This window comes from Pteropus medius, unplaced genomic scaffold (genome assembly GCF_902729225.1).
Source record: "Pteropus medius unplaced genomic scaffold, Ma_sr-lr_union100, whole genome shotgun sequence".
Classification (NCBI taxonomy): Eukaryota; Metazoa; Chordata; class Mammalia; order Chiroptera; family Pteropodidae; genus Pteropus; species Pteropus medius.
Window position 1 is genome coordinate 84,988 of NW_024349799.1, and position 15,805 is coordinate 100,792.

Here is a 15,805-nt window from a genome sequence, read left to right on the forward strand (position 1 = left end):
ATAAATCCTTTTTACTTACACTAGTCTGAGTTGGGTTTCAGTCTTCTGCAATTCAATTTACAAGGATGACTCACTATAAAACGGTACTTCTCAGTAGGGACAGGAAAATAGATCTCTAGAAATAAAATACACATATTAAACCTTAAAGATATCATGACAAGATTGCTTCTGCATGATGACTAAATAGAAAAAATAGAAAGGATTTGAAGAAGTGTGATAAAGTAACATTTGAGGGTAAATTTATTTCTCTGAATTGAACTGTAGATTAAGGAGCATGTGTTGTAATTTCTGATTTTTATTTTTGACCCATGAGTTATTTAGAAGTATATTACTTGGTTTCCAAATATTTGGGCATTTTTGAAATATTTTTCTGTTGTTGACTACTGATTTAATTTTATTGTGGTCATAGAACATACTTCATATTATTGAATCTTTTAAAAGATATTGAGACTTGTTTTATGGCCCAGAATATGGTCTATTTTGATAAATGTTTTGTGTGTCGCTTAGGTCACATTGGTGATAGAGTTATTTAAGTCTTCCAAAGGCTTCCTGATTTTTCACCTACTTGTTTTATCAGTTATTGGGAGAGATGTTGAAACTTCTTTTTCTTTTCTTTTTTTTTTTTTTTTTAACGCCTACAGCACCTGGTCTTTCTAGATGGTCTCCCATCCAAGTACTAACCAGGCCTGACCCTGTTTAGCTTCCGAGATCAGACGGGATCGGACACATTCAGGGTGGCATGGCCGTAGGAAACCTCTTACTATAACCGTGTATTTGTTTATTTCTCATTGCAGTTCTATCCGTTTTTGCTTCATATGTGTCAAAACTCTGTTACTAAATGGTATTTTTGATGATTATAGAATTTTAGGTTGACAGGTTTTTTCTTTCTATTCATGTAAAGATATTGCTCCACTGACTTCTCAATTGTATTATACTGTCATTCATATATTTGTTTCTCTATATAAAATGTATGTTTTTATCTCTGAATGCTTTAAGATTTTTTAAAAAATTATTGGTTCTAACATATTGATTATGATATGCTTTGGTGTAGTTTTCTTCACATTTTCTTCTGCTCGATGTTTGTTGAGCTTATTGCATAATCTATAAAAAAATTCAGCCACTTAGTCAAATATTTTTTCTGTTTCCCTCCTCCTTTTGGAGCTCAAATTTGATGTATATTTTAGGCTTCCTGAAAGGTGTTCCATAGCTCACTGATGCTTTGTTCAATTTTTTCAGTCTTTTTTCTTCTGTGTGTTTCATTTTGGATAGTTTCTTTTGCTATATCTTTAAACTCACCAGTCTTTTCTTCTTCAGTGCATAATCTGCAGTAATCCCATTGAATGTATTTTTCATTTCAAACATTGTATTTATTTTTCCATCGGTACAAGTTTGATTTGGGTCTTTTTTTATATCTTTCATGTCTCTACTTACCATGCTCATCTTTCCTCTATCGTTTTGGAAATATAGAGTACAGACAGTCCCTGACTTGTGATTTTTTCAGCTACATAATGGTGTGAAAGTGATATACATTCACTAGAAACAATAGTTTGAATTTTGAATTTTAATCTTTTCCTAGGCTAGTGAAAGGTGGTGTAATACTCTCTTGTGATGCTGGGCAGTGGCAGGGAGCCTCATCTCCTAGTCAGCCACATGATCATGATAGCTAACAACCAATACTCTACAGTGTATTCATTGTGTTAGATGATTTTGGCCAACTGTAGCCTAATTTAAGCATTTTAAACATGTTTAAGATAGGCTAGGGTAAACTGTGAGGTTCTGTAGGTTAAATGTATTAAATGCATTTTTGACTTACAATATTTTCAACTTATGATGAGTTTATCAGGATGTAACCCCATTGTAAGTCAAGTAGCTTCGACATTTATAATAGCTGTTTTAATGTCTTTGTTTATTAATTATATTATCTGTTTCTTTTCTAGGTTTCTTTCTATTGATTGATTTTTCTTTTCAATGTTGGTTATGTTTTCTTCTTTGCATGCTTCGGTTCGATATCAAACACTGTGAATTTTATCTTATTGGGTGCTAGATTTTTTGTTGTCTTTTAAATATTTTGGGGGGTATACAGTCAAGTAATTAATTTGATTCATTTGAGGCTTGTTTTCAAACTTTCTTAGGTAAGACTAGAGCAGCTTATAATTTAAGATAAATTTGATCCCATTATTACTGAGGCAATAGCCCTCTGAGTACTCTACCTGATGCCCTGATTTTGAAGTTTCTTCGCTCTGGTTTTTGAGATGAGAATGTAAACTATTATCAGTCCCGTGTGAGTTTCAGCAGTCATTTTTTGGTGGTTCATTCTCCCAGGCTTGATAGTTTCCTCATATCAGTACTCAGCTGGCAACCCTCTTCAGATCTTTGATCTCTCTCTCTCTTTCTCTCTCTCTGCATTAACCTCTGTGGTACTCTCCTCTGCAAACTCTAGCTACTGAGTTTTCTCAAATTCTCAACTCTGTCTCAACTCAAGGAAACCCCAGGACTCTGCTTAGTTTCCCCCTTCCTGTGCTACTGCCTGGATATTCTCTCTAGGCAGTAAGCTGGGGCAACCATGGAGCTTATCTCTTTTGTTTCCCTTCAAAGATCATTGTCCTATGCTCCCTGTTGTTCAATGTCTGAAACTGATGTTTCAAATATTTTGTCCAGTTATTTAGTTTTTTAAGGAAGACAGCAAGTTCAGTTCCTGTTTCTCTATCATGGCAGAAAGCAGAAGTCCCCAAAGCCATATTTCAATTACAGATGTGCTATTTTTCCCTGAGCAAGTTAGTTAACCTCTTAGACTGCATGTCTTCAGATGTTTTTTTTTTAATGGACTATTTTTAAAGAGCAATTTTAGGTTCACAGCAAAATTAAGTGAAAAGTACAGGGATTTCCCATGTACCCCGTGCCCCTGCACATGAATAGCCTTCCTTATTATCAACATGCTTCGCCAGAGTGGTACATATGGTACAACCGATGAACCTACATTGACTCATCATTATCACCTAGAGTCCATAGTTTAACACCAGCATTCACTCTTGATGCTGTATATTCTATGGTTTCAGACAAATGTACAACACATACCTACCATTATAGTATACAGAGTAGTCTCTGCCCTAAAAATCCTCTGTGCTCCATCTGTTCATCTCTTGTCACCCCATCCTCTGTCAACCACTGAGCTTTTTACTGTCTCCATAGTTTTTCCTTTTTCAGAATGTCAGGTAGTTAGAAACACATATTATATAGCCTTTTCAGAGTGGCTTCTTTCACTCAGCAATATACATTTAAGGTTTCTCCATGTCTTTTTATGGCTTAATATATCATTTCTTTTCAGCACTGAGTAATATTCCACTGTGGATGTATCATAGTTTATTTATCCATTTACCTATTAAAGGACATCTTGGTTACTTCCAGGTTTTGGCAATTATGAATAAAGCTGCTCTACATATCTGTGTGTAGATTTTTGCGTGGACATGAGTTTTTCAACTCCTTTGGGTAAAAATCAAGGAGCACAATTACTAGATAGTATGGTCAGAGCATGTTTAGTTTTGTTAGAAATTGCCAAACTGTCTTACACAGTGACTGTACCATTTGCATTCCCACAAGCAATGAATGTTGACCCACATCCTCACTATCATGTGCCATTGTCAGTGTTCTGGATTTTGGCCCTTCTAATAGTTTTAGTTTATATATCTCTGATGACATACGATGTGGAACATCTTTTCATATACTTATTTGCCATCTGTACATCTTCTTTGGTGAGGTATCTGTTAAGGTCTTTGGCCTATTTTTTGATTAGAATGCTTATTTTCTTATTGTTGACTTTTAAGAGTTCTTTGTGTATTTTGGGTAACAGTCCTTTTTCAGATATGTCCTTTGCAAATATTTTCTCTCAGTTTGTGACTTACCTTTTCACTTTCTTGACAGAGTCTTTCACAGAGCAGAAAATTAAATTTTAATGACATTCAACTTATTCTTTTTTTTTCATGAGTCGTGACTTGGTCGGTTGTATCTAAAAAGTCATCAGCAAATCCAATGTCATTTGGATTTTCTCTTATGTTACCCTCTAAAAGTTTTATTGTTTTGAATTTTACATTTAGGTATATGGTCCATTTTGAGTTAGATTTTGTGAAGGGTATAAGATCTGTATCTAGATTAATTTTTTTGCTTGTAGATGTCTAGTAATTCCAGCAGCATTTGTGGAAAAATCAAGTGATTTAAATGATATTTATATGTGTATAATAAAAATGTCAGTTGTGTGGATGTCCCCAAGCCCTTTGAAATTCAAATAACATTTGGTTCAAATACTTATCCCAGTGTCTCTGAGGCTACTCTGGGGCTTAGTCTCCTCTTGATGTCTCCTGGTTGAGATCTTGCTTCCCGTAACATTATGGCCCCTCTACTCAGTGTTTTTTCTCTCTTTTCCCCATCTCATCCCCTCACCAGAGACTGCTCAATCTCTTCTTCCTGAAGCCCACTCCCCCATACTATATGTGGACTGATATTATCAAAGGACAAGAGCCATGGCGGAGATGATGTTCTAAGACAGAATGACCTAAATTGAATTTTAACATTTGTGAACTTAAAAATCCCTGGTCCAGTCCTTCCTATGGAGAAATCACTCTATTTCTCTTACCTCTAGGCTGTGGTCTCTTGGTATTGTGCTGGGTCTCTCTTGGGGTCACTGCTGGCCTATATGACACCTTTGTGCACATTTAGAAAAAGGCATTTTTCCTTCAGGAGTTTTTGCAATTTACAGCTCGATATCAGAAAGTGGGCCAGATCTCAGCCCCAGTGCCCACTCATCTTGCTTTAGTGCCCATCCTTCCCTAACTTACTTATGTTCAATCCCCCAAATTCTCATTCATTTCTTGTAGAGCAGTTTAGTTCTTCCTGTATTGGCTCCAGGCCATCCAAGTTATTCCCAAAACCCTCATTTTTATAATTAATTTTAAAATGTGCTCTTAAACTTTAACAATTATAACTCTGGAAGGAACAATAGAGTGTTAAATTTTTCCCCTTACTACATGTACCTCATGATGATGATGGTGATAGTAATGATGAAGATAATGATAATAGCCCTTAAGTAAATATACTTAAGTCATTACATGAAGAGAAAATGGTCTTTTCCAGGAAAATCAATCATCATTTCTTTGACATGTAAGAGATTGTATATTATACACCCGTTTGCTACAGAAATCAGAGTCTATAAAGTGTTCTAAGGTCTCAAAATTAAAAATGCTTAACTCTGCATATGCATTTTATAAATGTATATGTATGGCAGAAAGCCAGAAAGTTCCTGGAAGACAACAGGATGTTGGCCCAGCTTTATAAAGTATAGGTTGCTATAGTCATCACATTCTTTAACGGACAAAGGGGAAGTAAGAGACATGGGCCATATCTTTGGCATACTGTATTTCTGCATTTCTAAGATGCACCAACAGCATTTGGGGAAAACAAAAAAGGCAGTGTATTAAATGTTTATACCAATGATAAGCTACATTTTGATTTTAAAACTTTAAAATAAGAACAATGAAATTATATCTTAGAAGCAAGGAGTACTGTACTTTCTGTTTAGGCCCTCTGTAGCACGTTTCTCTATATCCTGAAGGAAAAGCAATTTTGATAATATCATTGCTAAATATATGCACAATAGTCTTTCAAATAGAAGCCATAGAATCAGAATACTCATAACTAGACATAATGAACTGAATAGTGTTTTTATAGACTCAAACTATGGAATATGAAGAATTTGGAGAGGACATGAATAGTAGAGACCAACTTCTCTACGCCTCAGTTTTCTCATTGATAATATAGGTAAAATAAAGTACCACCCTCATAAGATTGCTATGAAGATTAAATAAGATAATACATGTAAAGCTATTAACATAGTGCCTAGAACATAATACTGTCTACTGCTCTGCAGAAATTCAGAAGAAACTACAAAGAGAAGGCTGGGGATTATTTATTTCTGGTATTATTCAATCAATTCAACGAATATTTAATGGCCATCTACTTTATGCTAAAAATTGGACTGGGAGCGGCTCTAAGAAAAAATAAAGTGCTGTAATTGTCTTAGGAAGAGAGAGCAGATGAGAAATATTGGATATATTATATTTTATTAACTGAAATTTGTTTTTAAATATTGAGTATACTATACTTAAATTATCAAATATATTAAACTTTAAGTATTATGTTACATTGCTCTAAATATACATATTTAGTTTAATGTATACTATTTTATATACATGACTTAGAGATAATTTTGTATTTGTTAATAATGCTAAACAACGAATGTTTTATTTTTAAGTATTACTAACCATTGCCTCCCCAAGAAAATAGCAATAAATGAGCCAACTGGAGTAGAGCCCTCATCTCTAATTACTGGGCCTTAGGAATAAATAAATCAAGAACTACATCTTACATCTGAAACAGCAGACTTAGAGATGTACTAGGACGGAACAGATCCTTGTTCCTGAGGGTGAATGAACTTGTAGGACACTTTAAGATTAGACGATATCCTAGGTATGTGTATTAGCCAGTCTCCAAGATAGCCTCAGCAATCCTTGCGTGGATAACTGCAGCCCCAGCCAAGATCTGATTGCAACTTCATGAAACACTCCGATCAGGAACTTCCTGGTCAATCCCTTTCCAAATCTCTGCCCCACAGAAACCATGAGAGAGAATTTGTGATTATTGTTGTTTTAAGCCACTACATTTTAGAATAATTTATTACTGATACAGAATGTATTGATGTTGGGTGAAAAAAAGAAAAAAAAATCTACAGTAAAACCCTTTGTTGGAATGCTTTACACGCTCCACAGAACAGAATAACCCATTACACAATTAGTCACAAATACAGTCCTTGAGTTGTTTGCCCATACACACGAGTATTGTCTAAAACATGTCTTCTTTGTAGCAGCGAGATCCTGCCTCCACTGTGCTTTGCTGAGTTCGCAAATCCGTTGTAACCTGTAGCTTTCTATCACTTCTCTGGCTCTCCTCTCTTGCTAAGCTTTGTTTTCTGGCAGTCATTAAAACCTTCTGCCACTGCCACAGCTACTGCTGCTGCTGCTGGAAATGCCATAGCCACCTTGGTTTCGTGGTTTGGCAAAGTACTGGCTTCCACCACCACAGGGGCCAAAACTTCTGCATCCAAAGTTTCCTCCTTTCATGGATCCAAAATTTGAAGATTGGTTGTTGTAATTGCCAAAATCATTGTAGCTTCTGCCACCTCCAAAACTGCTTCCAGCATCACCATATCCATTATAGCCATCTCCACCGCCACCATATCTTTCACCACCACAGCTGCCACCAGAGCCTCCTCTACCATTGAAGTTTCCCGCATGACCAAAGTCACCAAACCACCTCCACCACCACCACCAAAGGTTTTAGAACCACTTCGACTGCTTTGGTTGGATGAAGCACTAGCCACCTCTTGCTTAGATAGGGCTTCCCTTACTTCACAGCTGTGGCCATTCATAGTATGGTGTTTCTGAATGACAATCTTGTCTAGAATCATGATCATCAAAGGTTAAAAAGCAAAGTGCCTTCCTGTTGCTACCTCGGTCAGTCACGATTGTGACTACTTTAGATTTCCTGTACTGTTCAAAATACTCTCTCTGGTGATGTTCTTCAGTGTCTTCTTTAACATCACCAATAAAACTTTTTCACACTTAAGCGGGCACCAGGTATTTGAAAATCTTCCTTTGAGACAGCCTTCTTTGGTCCCACAAGTCTTCCATCGACCTTATGTGGCCTCGCATTTATGGCTGCATCCGCCTGGCCCACAGCACCATGCACGACAAACCCAAAACTTCTGGAGCGCTTGGTGTTTAGATCTTTCATCAGCGCTTGCACAGTCCGTGAGCATTCCCCATCGCTCAGAATGGCTCCTCAGACTCTCATGGGTTGTTTCAAAGCTCAAACAGCGGACGAAGAGCTTCTACGGCTTTGGGGGCTCTTTGGGAGACTCTGACTTAGGTTAGACGACCGCGGGAGAGGAGACTTTAACAATTTACTCTGTGGCATCCACTGACAGAAAGGATAACCTGATTTTTAAGAGCCAATCGACTTACTTAAACTAAATCAAAACTCAAACATACACCTATTAAGAAATTAGCTGAGAAAAACCAGTAACTTTAATCTCTTATTTTTTCTTTAAACGTTTTCTTTTTCACTTTGAGGAAATCCCTTCTGGGAGCTACTAGTTACTCTGAAAAAACATTTATCAGAAGTTCAGTAATTCCTTCTATTTCACCTCAGCTCTCCCCTTGGAACCAACGCGTGCCTCTGACCTCCTGTTATGACTTTAAGGCTAAGCTAAGCTCTCCCTCTTTGCTCCTGCAATATTTTGAGGGGTTTCCCAGCTACTTGTGTGGACCTAGGGAACTATGACACTTTCATGTAAAAATCCCTACATGTGAATTGTGTCAAAGATACATAGAGCAGCAGGTCACAGTAAGATTAATTCCAGGATAGGGCGTGTGGTATGAGTTGAGGGTATTTGGGAAAGCTCCCTCCCAAAGACCTCTTTCCTTTTGTTTCCCCACAGAACCCATGATCCCATTGTGGACAAAAAAGGAGCCACACACTAAACCTGACAAGCTCAGGGGAGGCCTGCATGGTGGGCCTTACAAACTCAGAGACTGAAAACAAGCACCTAGGATGGTCTGAATGTAAAAATTCCTAACTAAAAGCGAGTCATGGCGAATCATGTCCTAGGCCTATAGCTTTCTTGACAAAGGTCAGTCTCTACCTTAAATGAGCCTGTCTAATGCCTTTTTGCATCTAAGATAACATACCTTTGAAATGTCAGAGCAATCTTCTTTTCCAGAACCCTCAAGGCACAACCACTGGCACCAGAGCAGGAGACCACAGAACACCTCTTTGTTATCTTGTTCTCCACATATCATCCCTACCTGCTATAAATGTTAATTATTAACTATCCTTACCCACCAATGTAAAAGAAATGTCTCTCCATTTCACTTTTTATCCACTTTCTGAGATTTCTCCTCTTTGCTTTCTCTTATCCCCTTAATCTACCACCAATGGGTTTCATGTGATACTCCTTACATCTCCTCCTTTTATTCTAATGTGTATAATAAGCTGCAGAACAGCCTTCTCTAGAGCATTTTCTCAATCCAGTGAGATTTTACTTCCTGGCAATTGTCATCAGTTGGGCTCAAATAAACTCATAAAAATTCTCTACAGGTTTGGACATTTCTTACGTTGATACCATCCTTAGATGAGTATGATTCTGTCACCAATTATGATGTGTGGGTTTTTTCCCCACACCAAGCAATTCTCCAACTCCAGCTGGGCATCTTACAGTTCAATAGAATTCTGACACTATCTACCTGGATTTAGCATCAGATCCTACAGGTTAGGGGATCAGTCCTGCAAGATTGCCCGCACTCAGATGACAATTGCAAGTCCAGGCTGTTACCTGTTCTTCTGACCGACTGGTCAGAAGAAGGTCCCAAGACCCAGTTCCTGGGTTCAATTAATTTGCTAGAGTGGCTCACAGGACTCAGGAAACTGGTTTACTCACTAGATTACCAGTTTATTGCAAAGGATATTTTAAAAAGACCTGAACAAAAGAGCTTCTGTCCCCATGGAATTTGGGGCCTGACACAATGCATGTGGAAGCGTTCTTGTTCACCAACCTATGAGCTCTCTGAACCCCATCTTTTGAGGTTTTTATGGAGGCTTCATTACATAGACACGATTGATTCAATCATTGCCCATTAATTCAACCTCCAGCCCTTCTTTCATCCCTGGAGGTCAGGGAGGTAGACTGAAAGTTCCAACTCTCTAATCACCTGGTTAGATTTTCTTGGCAACCAGCCCTCATCCTGAGGTAGGTCCAAAAGTCACCTCGTTAATATAACAAATGACACCTTTAACACTGTCCTCACTTGGGAATTCTAAGGATTTTAGGAGCTCTGTGCTAGAAACAGGGATTAAGACCAAATATATATTTCTTATTATAAATTGCAATATCATAACGAGCCATCATTAGAGGGCTCCAGGATTCCTTTATTAAATTGTATATAACCTTGTCGAAAGGATATTTCATTTGCCTTACAGATCCAATCTCCACCCTTCTTAACCCTGCTGGGTAGAGTGACTAACCCGTATAGACTGGTTCAATGCCTCTGACTTCCAGTTGGGTTTGACCAATGAAGATCCCCAGCGGAGATCAGCGGAAGAGAGTACAGTCAAGGTGGTGTTATAATTGCCCAACTTCACCCCCAAAAGGTCACCTTGGGCTGTCTGAGTCCCATGACCAAAGGTCACAGGTCCTCTTCTGGCACACTCCATGTCTCTGGAGAGTCTGCTCCCTCTCTTCATCGTTCCAGTCTTAAGGGTGGGAATAGGTATCTTGTTGTCTCCCTACACACTGCACACACTTGTGTAAATAGTACCTTTATTAAGCCCACCTTGAATTATCCTAATTTGAGTGCGCCATCTGTTTCCTCTTGGGACTTTGACAGATATATCGTGATAGAAGCAATTTACCAAACTATCGTTGGCTATAAACATCCAATTATAAATTAGGTTATGAGACTGCATTTCAAGGTATAACTACATAAATTTGTGCTCAGAGGGAATGGGAAATAGGAGAAATAAACCTTCATAGAGAAAAAAAGAGAAACAACACAATGAAACCAGGAGATGAGAGAGAGAGAGAGTGTGTTAGTTTTAGTTTTAATGTTACAAGGGATATAATTATATTTTGGACCCCTACCTGGTAGAAGTGACATATATTCATGACATATAGATATCATGTAGCATGTAATGGGTGCTCAATGACTGTGGAATAAATGAATGCATGGATGAATAAAACATGGATGAATTCTGGGTAACATTGCATAAAAAGATAAGGATTCTACTTTTAAACACATGTATGACAAACAGTGAGTTCACATTAGAAGCTGCATTAGCTCCGATTGCTGACAGTGTGGGCATACCTGTTCTATCCTTGCAGGTCCCTCAAGGACTATCTGGAAGGGCTACTGGCTACCAGCAAAAAGAAACAGGGAAAGAAAAAAATAGAAAATACAAATTTCAAATTACGCGCATTTTTCTATCTTTGTCTTTGGCATTTTTTTCACTTATGGTTCAACCAGCTCAAAGAAATGTTTTAATGATTTAAAGCTGCAAAGTCAAGTCACTGGATTTTTCTTTCAACTTTTATTTTGAAATAATTATAGATTCACAGGAAGTTTAAAAAAAAAAGCTAGTACGCAGAGACTAGTGTAGCCTACAACAAAAATATTTTTAAAATTCAATTAAATATTTTTGAGCCACTTTATTCCATTTAACTATTCTTCTGAAATGCTGATTACTTTAAAACTCAGGGTCCAGCAGACATAATTGGTCACATTTAAAATGGTATCTCAGACACACTTCTGCTTAAAGGATCAAGTTGTTACCAGAAAAGTAACTACTCTCTCTTTCAGACAATAAGCCTTGAGAAAAGGGCCTCTCAATAGGGCAGGTACAGAGATAATGGGTTATATTTATGGTGTTTCAAAAATTAGTCCTCTTTAAAACCATTAGCTGCCTGACTTTCTGGAAGGTGACCAGTAGGGGACACTCTAGGCCTCATAGACTGTGGAAAAAACGCTCTTGGAGCCCTCTAGAAGCCTTAATCTTTTAATTCCCTCAAGATACTTTAACTTTATTATGAGCTTGCCTGTTTTATAATTGCAGAGTTGTTTTCTTGGTGACGAAAACCAAAACTTCTGAACTCCCAAATAGTCATGTTAACATTACAAGAATAATTTAAAAATATTTCAATGTTCTTGCAGCAGTGTTCCCCAACTATTTAACTTGTTCTTTGCACCAGTCATTTAGTGATACAGGATTCTGACAAAAAACACACCCACAATTATTGGGATTTCTTAATCCTGAACACTCTTGCCTGAATCCACATACATTTCCTGAACCCAAATTCAATACAGATCTATTTCTACGTCAGCCTTTAATTAACCTGTAAAACACTGACGTGCTCTGAGCAGCTTGGCAGGAAAACAAAGCATGCTTCTTTCCATCGTTGATAAACAGTATACAAAACAGAATTATAAATTTCCTTGTAAACACGTAGACTTAACTAGAATTTCACCAGACACAAACCCATGTGTGCTTTAGATGCAACAAAATTCCTCTGCAAGTGGGAGGAAAACTAACAGTTGCCAGAGACCTAGCATAAATGAGGCTCTTGTGAGGTGTTTCATACACATAGTCTCATTTCATGCTCCTATTATCATGCTTCCATTACAGCAAGGAAAACAAAAGTTGCCGAGGACATCCAACCAGCTAGGGGCAGGCTAGATGCAAATCCAGATATTTCTGGCTCCGTGTGCCCTTTTTGCAGGGCAGCTACTCTGATCTGTATTCAGTCACTCTGTCACAATTTTTCCTGGCATTTTCTGGGATTGCACTCCACAGAGAGGTTCATTTTCAGTGATTCCTGATTGTCTGTATTTTGGAATTTGCCTGTTGCTTGCAAAATGCCATCTGTTGTTATGAAACTGCCCTGAACCAGAGTAATAGAGGTTTAAAACCAAAAAACAAAACAAAACAAAAAAACCCCCAAAACTTTTTTAGGGGTTGAGTTGTGGGAGAGGAGGGGTTGGGCAAGGGCAGTGAAGGGAGACTTTTGTTTTTCATTCTGTACACTTCTGCAGTGTTTGACTATTTTATGATCAGAACATATTAATGCATTACTTTTTTTATGGAGGAGGAAAAAACCTTTCCAGAAACATATGAAAGAGTGCTTTTTCCATATGAAAAAACAATGTAGAAAGACCCACAATGCAATATATATTCTATTTTCATGATATATTTATAATAATTTGAAGATAAAGACCTCTTTTGAGAGAGGAAAAAAGAGGACCGAGGTTTCATTATATAGCTATTTTCTTCTCTTCGTCCCTTACACCCTACACACAGAAACACAAACAAAAGCCTCTTATTGTTTCCCCTGATGGAACAACGATGACTAAGTGAATAAATCATCCAGTCACCGAAACTTCATTCCTGGTCATTTGACACCATTTAGGGAATACTATGTTGGAAATGTGCAGCTGTTCAAACCCCCACCAGCACCATCCCCGAGGATTAGAGGATCCGAGGACTAGGAAAGAAGTAGTCAATACTACAGTGTCTAAATGAAACTATGGATGGTTCATTTCAACAGTTATACCATTAATTTGAGGGTGAAAGGGTGAAAATGTGCTTCTCCCTTTCTTCTTCATAATTCCAGCACAGACTATTTTCATAATAATTTGAAGGAAATGAGTTTAAAAGTTTTAGGGTTAAGTTTACTAACCAGAGCCCGTTAAATCCATTCACAGTCTTGTAAACAACTCTAAAGTTTGTACCAGTAAACTGAAGTGCTGTGGAGCTAATTTCTTAGACACAAAAAGGGTTTAATAATCTCCCCCTGATGATTCAAGGTCTGCTGAGCAGAGTTTACGCAGAGAAATACGACAACAGGAACAGGTCACGACACTTCCCCTCCTCTATTACTCACACTGCTCTGAAACCTTGTTAAGCTGGTGTATTGTGAAAGCTCTATTCTAGTTACTGGCAAAAATTCCCTCGTTAGGTGGTAAAATCACCTCAAACTCTTTTCTGTCTTTAGGAGTCTGTACCCTGCTTTCCCTTGCTCTCACCACTTGAGTGATAAGGAATGTTTATGCGTTCAGCAGCGTTTCCTGCGTGGGACCTGTTTTGTGTATATACACATTTATATAGTATATACATATATATGTGTGTTGTGTATATATGTATTATATTGTGTACATGTGCATGTATACATGTATTATATGTGTATGTATATATGCATTATATATACACATATATAATATGCGTATGTGCATGTACATATTTACATGCCTTCTCTTAAGAAATTAGGGGCCCATCTAGCAGAACCTTTTTAATCACTGAGGCTGACAAGCTTATTCTCCATAAACTTCTAAATATAATTATCTGCATAAGATCTATTTAACAAGCTTGGTGAATTTGCTGCAGTCATTGTGACTATGTTATGTTTACCTATTTGATATTTTTACTTCATTCTCTTGGTTCTTCAGATTTCTTGGTAAATATACTTTTTAAGGGAGTTTCTTAATTCATCAGTTTAGGTTGCCTCTTGGTTTTTAAGCACAGAAATTTATTATTTCATGTAACAGGACCTCTAAAGGTGGAACAGTTTTGGAGTTGGTTAATTTAGTAGCTCAGTGTTGTCAAGGACACAAATTCTTTCCATTTGTTCCCTGGCCATTCAACTGAATTGGCTTTTGTCCCCCAACTTTTCCCTTCATGGTCTCCTCAGCAACTTCTCTTCCTGATGATTATTCTTGGATTCTGTCTCAGGTTTTACCTTAAGGAGTTTTGCCTCAGGAGATCCAAGGTCTGGGGCTTTGCACTTCTAAGTATGGTATGGCCTCCACACTGCCCCTCAAGAAGGTTATCTGATCTGACTCCAGATGGCAAAGCTCGAGGTGCCAGGGCCCCTCTCCTGGCCTGGTCCTGAGAATTAACTCGCATCTGAAACTAAAATCCATCAACAGCTCAGGAGTAGGATTCATTGTTTGTTTCTCATTACCTGTGCACCTCTCTTCTTCCTTGCTTCCTAGGACATCCCACTTCTCTGGATCTTCTGGGTCTCCAGCATACCCTGCTGCTTCCCCTCTGGCATGGAAGTCTCCCAAGGTTCAGACTGGCTTTCCTCACAGAATAGTCTCCCTGCTGGGGAAGTCACCTATTCTGTGGCTTCCCTTCTCATCTCTCTGTAGGTGACTTTCTTTATCTTACCTAGGGAGAGATTTGGGTTCCCATCTCCAGTCGCGACCTTTTAGTCTTGTCACCTTGATATTCTGTCATTACTTTTCCTTGAACGTGCCCCAAACTGAGCGCCCTGTTCCTTCCCTGCCCAGACCTGTCATTGTGTAGATGCTGTTTACAGTTTTAAATTCTATTTAAATATGGTTTAAAGCTAAGAACTGAAAAATAGTGGGATTATATTCAGTATCAGCCACTTTTTTTTAAGTACAAGGATCAAAAATGAAGATGAGAAATTGGTGGTGCCTGCATTTAGTTATGAAGCCCATTGATATAAATAAAAATTAAGAGGAAAACAGAAGATCTAGCTCCAAATGGAGAAGGGCTGAATTTCAGACTGACCAGATGAGACGTCACAGTTAAATGCCATGTGTGATTGTTTTACTTTTTTCTTTTTGAAGTCTGGATTATAAAAAACAAGCTACAAAGGATATTTTCTGGACAATTGAAAATATTTGAATGTGGACTTAATATTAATAATGCTAGTGCATTAATATTAAATCTCCTGAGATACTTATTCTATGGTTATGTAGGAGAAATGTCCTTGTTCTTAGGAAATACATGCTGAAGTATTTGGGGTGAAGTGGCAGTTTCCATAACTCTTAAATGGTTCAGCAACAAATAAAAAAACAAAACAACAGTAAGGAAGAGAGCAAATGCAGTGAAATTCAATTGATAAATTTAAGTGAACAGTACGTGTTCATTGTACTGCTTGCGACATTTTCTATGTTTGAAAATTTTCAAGATAAAAAATTGGGGTAAAGCCATCACTCTTCTGATTCAAGGACTGTGTGTGTTTGTGTGTGTGTATGTGCAGGGGGTATTATGGGTTAAGTACATGTTTAGAAATTTCAGAAATATAATCATTCAAGAAAGCAAATGTGATCATTGTCTATTTAAAACCATTAACAGTTTGAACTGTTCTAATGGGTGGAAGAGTTGCTTAGGAATGCCA

The 15,805-nt window shown here is 37.7% G+C and overlaps 2 pseudogenes; both read right to left on the minus strand.

The window, feature by feature from the left end:
- Positions 1-632: 632 nt before the first annotated feature.
- LOC120621391 (uncharacterized) lies at positions 633-751 on the minus strand (annotated as a pseudogene).
- A 6,108-nt stretch (positions 752-6,859) lies between these two features.
- Positions 6,860-10,347, minus strand: LOC120621126 (heterogeneous nuclear ribonucleoprotein A1-like; annotated as a pseudogene).
- Positions 10,348-15,805: the final 5,458 nt, after the last annotated feature.